The sequence below is a fragment of the Delphinus delphis genome, chromosome 10, assembly GCF_949987515.2.
Source record: "Delphinus delphis chromosome 10, mDelDel1.2, whole genome shotgun sequence".
NCBI classification, from domain to species: domain Eukaryota; kingdom Metazoa; phylum Chordata; class Mammalia; order Artiodactyla; family Delphinidae; genus Delphinus; species Delphinus delphis.
Window position 1 is genome coordinate 95615479 of NC_082692.2, and position 8852 is coordinate 95624330.

At 43.8% G+C, this 8852-nt stretch overlaps 1 pseudogene; it reads left to right on the forward strand.

The window, feature by feature from the left end:
* Window positions 1-420: 420 nt before the first annotated feature.
* On the forward strand, window positions 421-1071 carry LOC132431739 (eukaryotic translation initiation factor 4E pseudogene; annotated as a pseudogene).
* Window positions 1072-8852: the final 7781 nt, after the last annotated feature.

Genomic DNA, 8852 nt, shown 5'->3' on the forward strand with positions numbered 1-8852 from the left:
TCTGCCCCTTCAATGTGCACCAGGGCCTGACCAAGCCAAGCTTTCTAACTGGTGCCCTGGTCCTACCTCTAACCTATCAAGGAAGAACAAGCCCTCCTGGGAAGAAACAGTAGCAAGTGGGACCCTTGGCTCGGTTACTGAAACTTCTCCAGCCATCTTCTAATGATACTTTGCCCTCTGACCCCTTTTACCCTCTCAATCTCCCCACCCCTCCCCCCCATCGCCTGCTGCTTCCCCAGCCACAGCCTCTGATGCAACGGGGCAGGTCTCATCCCCACCCTGACTGCACCTCTATTCATTCAGCCCCAACAAGTCTGTCTCTTTCCTCTTGGCCAGAAATGCTCTGCCGTTTCTTGTCCATCTATTTAAATCCATCCCACCTCTCCAGCTTCAAAGCAAGCTCTTCGAGATCCATCTAAGATGGTGACTGTGGAACTGGAAACCACCCCTACACCTAATCCCCCACCTACAGAAGAAGAGAAAACAGAATCTCATCAGGAGGTTGCTAACCCAGAACGCTATATTAAACATCCTTTACAGAACAGATGGACACTCTGGAGTTTTTAAAATGATAAAAGCAAAACTTGGCAAGCAAACCTTCGGCTGATCTCTAAGTCTGATACTGTTGACGACTTTTGGGCTCTGTACACCCATATCCAGTTGTCTAGCAGTTTAATGCCTGGCTGTGACTACGCACTTTTTAAGGATGGTATTGAGCCTATGTGGGAAGATGAGAAAAACAAACGAGGAGGACGATGGCTAATTACATTGAACAAACAGCAGAGACCAAGTGACCTCGATTGCTTTCGGCTAGAGACACTGCTGTGCCTTATTGGAGAATCTTTTGATGACTACAGTGATGATGTATGTGGAGCTGTTAATGTTAGAGCTAAAGGTGAAAAAATAGCAATGTGGACTACTGAATGTGAAAACTGAGAAGCTGTTACACATATAGGGAGGGTAGACAAGGAAAGGTTAGGACTTCCTCCAAGGACAGTGATTGGTTACCAGTCCCATGCAGACACAGCTACTCAGAGCGGCTCCAGCACTAAAAATAGGTTTGCTGTTTAAGAAGACACCTTCTGAGCATTCTCGTGTGAGAATGCGTCAAGCAGTCGAGATTTGGGAGCTGAACCAAAGCCTCTTCAAAAGCAGAGGGGACTGCATTTAAATTTGATTTCCATCTAAATGTTGCTAAGATATAAGAGAAGTCTCATTCGCCTTTGTCTTATACTTTTGTGTTCATATATACATTTTTTTTTTTATTTTAAATTTTGGCTAGAGTGTCTACTATCCCAGTCAAAGAAGTATAGTACACATCGTCCCCAGAATCCATAAATGTGTTCCTGGCCCACTCTGTAATAGCTTAATAGAATTAAATATCACAAACACATTTGGCCCGTGCACAATACTAAAGAAAAGCATTTGCATTTCTATACCTCACAAGAGAACGATGCTGTTTATGTTCCATTGTACGCAGAAGCTTATTCTGCTCGTTTGAAAGAGTATGATGCGTGCGGTTTTCTAACAACTGTCTTTGTTTCTTTTTACAGCATTGTCTGTGCTGTACTCTTGCTGATGGCTGCTAGATTTTAATTTATTTGTTTCCCTACTTGATAACATCAGTGATTCTGGTTTCAGTTTTCCATTTGTTTTGCTTTTGTTTTTTTCCTCATGTAATACTGGTGAAGGATCCAGGAATATGACACAAAGGTGGAAAAAAGATTAATTTTGTGCATTCTTTGGTAGTTTTTGGGGGGGGGGTGTTTGTAACTACAAAGCTTTACTACAAATTTATGCATTTCATTCAAATCAGTGATCTATGTCTGTGTGATTTCCTACATGTAGTTGTAGATTATAAAAAGTGTATCATCATAATTACCTTCCTAATTAGAATCAGTATGCCTGTTTTTGTATCTTTATGCTGTATTTTAAAACTTTGTTATACTTAGGTTATTTTGCTTTGGTTAAAAAATGGCTCAAGTAGAAAAGTGGTCCCGTTCATATTATGACACTGTAGAAAACTGTAAATAGCATGTGAGTGAATTGTCTTTTAGACAAAAAAAAAAAAAAGCAAAAAAAAAAAGCAAGCCCTTCCTCCTCCAGGAAGCCTTTGCTGGCCATTTCAGTGCACATAGACCCCTCCTTCCCTGGTCACCAGCGCCACCCACAGCTGCGGAGTGCCTTTAGGCGAAAAGCAGCCACCTCCTGTCATTGTGTACCGATGCTTCACCTCCCCAAAAGAGAATGTCAGCTAAGACCTTAACTAATGAAACTCCTTCTGAATCTTCCACAGCACGGAACATGGGGACACAGAGGAGAGTCTCCGAAAAAATAATAAATCCACGGATGGTTTATTATATGAAACTTAAGAGCCAACAGTGAAGCCTAGTTCCAGCACTCCTTCTTGGAAGAGCAATTACAAGCTATGGGCTGAACTGTGTCTATTGTTTTTCATGCATGTTTACTCTTCAATGCTGATCGAAACGCACGTCATCCTGAGAAAAAGAAGACCGGCTCCTTCTCCCATTCTCTTCCCCTGCACCCTCTACCAAATCCTCCCCCAAGACGAGACACACGCCTCCCCCAGAGCCGTGTCTCCACGTGCTGAGCGGTGGATCCACAGCTGTCGGACATCACAAGCCGTCAAGCATACGCTGTGGGCCTGGACGCAGCAGCCCCAGAGGGGTGGATGAGACAGGGTACAGGGTCTGGCCACACAGGGGATAATGGGTCCTGCCAAGCTCAGAGACCACAACTACCTACATAGAAGGGGATGCTTTGACAAAGATGCCGGAAGGTTTACTGAGCACGCTCGATAGCGGGAGACTGATGTGAGAACACATTTTTCGCAACCTGGGCGATGCAGCAGAGTGAGCAGCAAAGAGAAACGTTGCCTTATGTATCAGTGCCGAGGCAGCTTCTAAAAGGCACAGAGACCTGGGTTCTAAACCTGGTTCTGAAATATCTAGCAGGGCACTTTCAACAAGCCACTTCATCTCTCTTCTCCAAGCTCCTGACCTATAAGAGGAGAATAAAAACAGAACGTGTCTCGTAGGGTTATAATGATTACAGCATAAATGGCTGGCTGGGCACCAAGGATCACGCTGCCTCCCCACAGAGCACAGCCATGCTGGGAGCACGGCTCAGCCAGGGACCCTACTTCCCAGGCCTCTCTGCACCGAGATGGGATCACGTGACCAAGTTCTAACCAATACACTGAGCAGAAGTGACTCCCACCACCTCAAGGCCTGGCCCACCAGAGTCTGCAGGTAGCTCTCCACACTCACAAACACAACAAGCCTCTTGATGCAGAGGCTTCAGCCCAGCAAATGGCGTTAGGCTCTATACCTGCTGCCGTAACAGAAGGTGCAAGACACCTGCTCTTTCAATCTTTCTGGAGAGGAGAATGGTCCATCAAATTCAAATCCTGGACTTGAGAAAATGCAAGAAATAAACCACTAGAGTAAGCCACTGAGACTCCAGGATTTGCCTGTGAGAGAAGTTAACCCTATGTTAGCCAAAACAAGAATTACACGCTGTATCTCAAGCATTATGCAATGCCTGACACAGAGAACACAAAAAATAGGGTTGCTCTTGTGTTTATTACCCTGAACTCTTTATAGCACTTGATACCTCTAGGGTATTTCTATATCAGAGATGCAAATTCAATTTGTGTTGCCAAGCACTGAAGACAGTACAAAGTTAGAAGTTTTTAAATGCAGAGATTCCATTCTTCAGGGATTCATATGTGCAATTAGACCCATAATGTAAGTAATTACACTGCAAGGCAAACTTTATTAAATGCTTTGACAGAGGCTCAACGTGCAACGAGAAGATTCATTTTAGCTGAAGCGTTTGACATATTCCTGGAGGAGGGAAGTTATAAATGGGGCCGTGAACACCACTTATATTTCGCACATGGACACATTGGCCAGGGGATTGGGGAAGGGGTAAATCTAGACAATGGGAGGCACTGAAGGTCCCAGTAGAAGGTTCCAAAGCACTTTCTCTGTCCTCCTGTCTAAGGCAGGCACGGCAGAAGGGGACTAGCTGTGTCGGGGGAGTAGAAGGTGCTTTGGGGATACAGTGAGAATTAGGGCTGCAAATGCCAACTGGGACCAGCTTGAGAGGGGCCTCCAATGCCAGGCTCAGGAGTCCAGACCTTCCTTTATTAGTCATGAAGTACATGAGTCAGGACTCGTACTGGAAATGGCAGAAACCTAACTGGCACTCTCATATGCAAACAAAGGGAGTCAGAGGTCCTGCTCGTAATCAAACTAATACTTACAGCTGGTCCTCAGGAACAAATGGAACCAGGGACCAGAACACCACAAAAAATCACAGGTAGCACCTCTGTTCACTCTTACAATCCTGTTTTAAATTACTTGTACTGTTCTTCCACTATCTGAAATCATGTACTGACTTGTCTGACCTCCTAGGATATGAGTCCCAAGGACACAGGGCAGTCTGTTTTGTTTACCACAAATGACAGCCTCTAGCATGGTCTCCTGCATGGCCAGCACTCAGCAGGCACCCAGGGAGTATTTGTTGAAAGAACAATGCGAATGGGTCAGAGATTTTAAGATATCCTGGTTTAGGCAAACTTGAGTATTCTCCTTGACTGCTCCAATTCCCCACATCAATCTGTACATCTGCAGTAATATTTGAATGGCTCAATTTCTCTGTTATTCATGTCCCCATAAATCAGCAATAGGAGTGAACTTCCGGTCCTGCAAGGCTGAAGGTCGCAAGCTGGACTCCCGTGGAATCACTGGATGAACTGTCCCGTGGTACGGCAAGGAGGTAGACCAGCTGACCAGCACTGAGATGTTCTAACATTCTAGTAGGCTTTTTTGAAATGCCTTCAGTCTCTTCCTCAGAAACTCATACCTTGAACCAAACTCTATGCCGGAAGGCTCTGAGGGGATTAAGAGGGCTTTAGGTCACAATAAAGGGGCACAAGTGACATTTTTTAGACCTCATCCCTGTTCTCTTGCAAATGAAGTCACTGCAAAAGTTTTCTAAGGAGCCTAGGCATAACCAAGACACATTTAATCTCCTCTTTGACTTCAGCCAGGTCCTAAAACTCTCTCATCCTCTCTTTTCTGAGGTCCTGCCATGTCCTTCAGTTTTGCCAAGGCAGAGATGGTTTGAACATACTGGAGAGTTCCATATCTGTTCTCCTTGGTATCACCTGACAAGAGATGATCACAGCCCTACTTTGAGCCTTTCTGTTCTGTGATAGCCCTTCCTATTTTTACTACCATTTGACTAAAAACAGCCAAAGTTATTTCAGGATCAAACTAAGAATCATCACACCATGCTCTGGGTGAGTTGACTTTTTTTTAGCCGCTCCACCCCCATGTATCTTTGACCTGTAAGATTCCTGCCTTGATCTGCTCAATCCTTTGTGTGTTACTCCAAGAATAAGCAAGGTACCATGGTGCTCTTTTGTATTTTATTTCCATCTTTATAGTTTGAGATACATTTTTGTTAGAACAGCTAAGTCCCACCAGAAGTCATACAGCAACACAGGTGTGGCAGCATATTACATACCAATAGGTCATGCTTTGGGCCATTTTAAGGACACCTATTTGACTAAAACCAGGAAATGAAAAGAGTTACGTTACAGAAAAGAACACTCCCCAATTTTCTCAGTAGACAGGATGGCTTTCTTGGGCAAGCAGAGAACGCTACCTGTAAACTATTTTCATTTTGATACAGTCTTTTACTCTAATCACAAACCCTTTCAGATGAACCCAGAAATACCTTTCACCATGCACTAAGGTGAGATAATGGGGAGACCATTAGTGTTAGAAGAAAATTACTGTGGTTCACCTCACTATTTCTGCTGCCAGGTCTAAGGCCTGTCATTATTAGGGAAATGAGTTTGTGCCAATCCATTTCTAAATCTCACCTGGTTCCACGTGAGACCAGTGATTTCTATTTACCAGCAGATAATTAGGACATCATTTCCATCTGTGGCTATCACCACCATGAACATCAAATTTACCATTTATCCAAAATCTGTCTTGAACAGCAATAAGGTACAGAGATTTATGCTAGGTATGGGCGGGGAGATGGCAGAAATGAATTTTCTGTCCTTCAGGAACTGAAGGTCTAACAGGAGGAAGAGAAAAAAGGCATCAGTATGCTAAGACAAAAATAAGTCTCCTTAGAGGCAAGAAGAGGGTGTGGCACAGAAAAAAGCAAGGGCTGTGGGCACAGACTGAGTTTGACCCTCAGCCTCAATGTATCAGTCAGCTACTACTGCAACAATAATGTGTAACAAGCATCCATGAAAGTTTAATAGCTTATAACAACAAACATTTTTCTCCTTCTGCAGGATACCTGAGCTTCAACTGATCTAGAATGGGCTCCTCCTACACTCCTCTGGATTGTGAGTTGGATTCAGATCTCCTCCACCTTCTTGGACCAGTGACTGCCTAAGACATTCTTCTCATTGAAAAAGAAAGGCAAATGATGCCTGATTTTGGCCACATGAACCTTATTATATACTTTACTGATAATGTAGTGAAGTTTTCATTATAGGAAAAACCATTTATGAAGAATGCAATTTTGTAAATGTAAGAATAATATGCATTCCTATTTTCATTTTTAATATGCATATTTTTATTAAAAATGCTTTTAATGCATATTAAAAGCAAATAATAATGCTTTTTAATATGCATTTTCATTAATAATATGCATGTGAAAGCAAATAATATCCTTCCCAGTCCCCTCCCCTTTCCTTTCTCCCTTTTCCCAGTCCCCTCCCCTTTCCTTTCTCCCTTCTGCTATGATCATGGTGACAATGGCACAGTACTTTCAAAACTTTTGTTACTATTGTTAAGTTGATGACCTTGCAAGGATACATTTTGTTTCTCACAGATCCTTAACAAGTTTCAGGGATAGAAACTGTTCTGGAGCCTACTTTGAGGCGGGATAGAGACAGTAAAACCAGTCAGAGCAAAATACGTCACAAACTTTGAGATGTTGGAGTCTGGAGTTTAGTGAGAAGAAATGTCTTAAGGGGAAGAATTGACCAAGAATATGGTGGTGAGCTGGGGCATTAGAGGGGCACAGGGTTAGAAAAAAATTCACTATGGTGAGGAATGGTTATGTTTTCTTGGGAGTAATGACTGACATTAAATTTTAAGTTGTCTCTGCCATACTGTGCTGAGTTATTTTTGCCCTCAAATACTGCATGCTCACGGTAGAGTCTGCACCATACAAAAACCTTCTTTAATTGAACTTGGAGGCAATGAAAGAACAGACATTATGAGCAGCACAGACCAAGTAGTTATAGAAGAAGATAGGGGCTGCAAGGTGCAGGAGAGGTCATAGAGGTGGAAGATTCAGCATCTGGAAGAAATCATACTGAGAGGTAAAACAGGACAAATATAAGCCTCTCGAGAATTCTTAGATTCTAGGCTGTCTCCAAATTTTCCAACAATTCTTCGTTTCCCTTTGATTCCTATCGGAAACCACTCTTCCCCGAGCTGGTAGGGCTTCTTTCCCCATTTCGTGAGGAGAAGATGGATCCACGACACAAATGCTCACTCAGTACAGATCCTTCTACCCTCCTGAGCACAGAAACTGGTCCAGGTTGGGCACCCAGCTCAATGAGAGTCCTATGGAATTGGGATGTGGGTTACAACAGATGCTGGGAGAAAGACAATCTGTTTCCTTCAGCAGTTATAAAAACTAAGGACCATGTAAGCCCAGATCTGCTGTTGGCTATCTTTTACACCTTAAAGAAAGCCTCCCTAAGAATAAAGCCAATGCAGAAGAAAGCAGAGGCAAGAGGTTGAGAATGAGAGTCCTGGTGACGTCCTTGAGCCCATGAATCTAGCCATAACTGAAGCCCCATCCACACCTGGGGTCTCCAGACCCGGACTCCAGGAAGGATCCTATCACAACCAGAAGCGTTCCTGCCCCGTACCCCCAGTTTATGTGCATGCCAATTTACCCAGTCTGCTCTCTACAGTAGGAGTCTGCAAACTTTTTCTGTAAATGGCCAAATAGTAAATGTTTCAGGCTCTGTGGGCTGTCAAGTCTTTGCTGCAACTACTCGACTCTGCTGTTGGAGCAGAGAAATAGCCATGGACAGTATGTGAGCGAATGAGCAGAGCTGTGTTCCAGCAAAACTCTATTTACAGAAACAGGTCGGCAGGACAGATTTTGCTCTCAGCTTGTAGCTTGCTGACCCCGGCTCTACAGAAACCTTGGATGGTCAGTTTCAGAAATGGCCACTGAATTTGTGCTTCAGAAAATTCCTCAGGGAGAAAACTTTACAGGGATGGCTCTAAAAGTCACTGCCATGGTGAAAAGAAACCTCAAGTGTTCATAAAACTTAGCTGCAGGACTTCCCTGGTGGCACAGTGGTTGAGAGTCCGCCTGCCGATGCAGGGGACGCGGGTTCGTGCCCCGGTCTGGGAAGATCCCACATGCTGCAGAGCGGCTGGGCCCGTGAGCCATGGCCGCTGAGCCTGCGCGTCCGGAGCCTGTGCTCCGCAACGGGAGAGGCCACAACAGTGAGAGGCCCGTGTACCACAAAAAAAAAACAAAAAAAACAAAACTTAGCTGCTAACGCTGAACTTTCTAAGGCCAAATCCAGTGAAACTGAAAATTAGTTGACTGTCTAATCAGTACTGACGAAATCAGTGAAGACCAAAGCTGCTTTAGTCTTATTTGTGTATTATATTTTTGATGATGACTTGTACCATCCTGGGACACTCACCAAGCTTTACTTAACCTTTTTCTGAGAGACTTAATGAAAGCTTCCTTTCCAGCTCATTCATTATTTCACTTCCAAGTATTTTTATTCTCTAGGAGAGTTTTTCTCC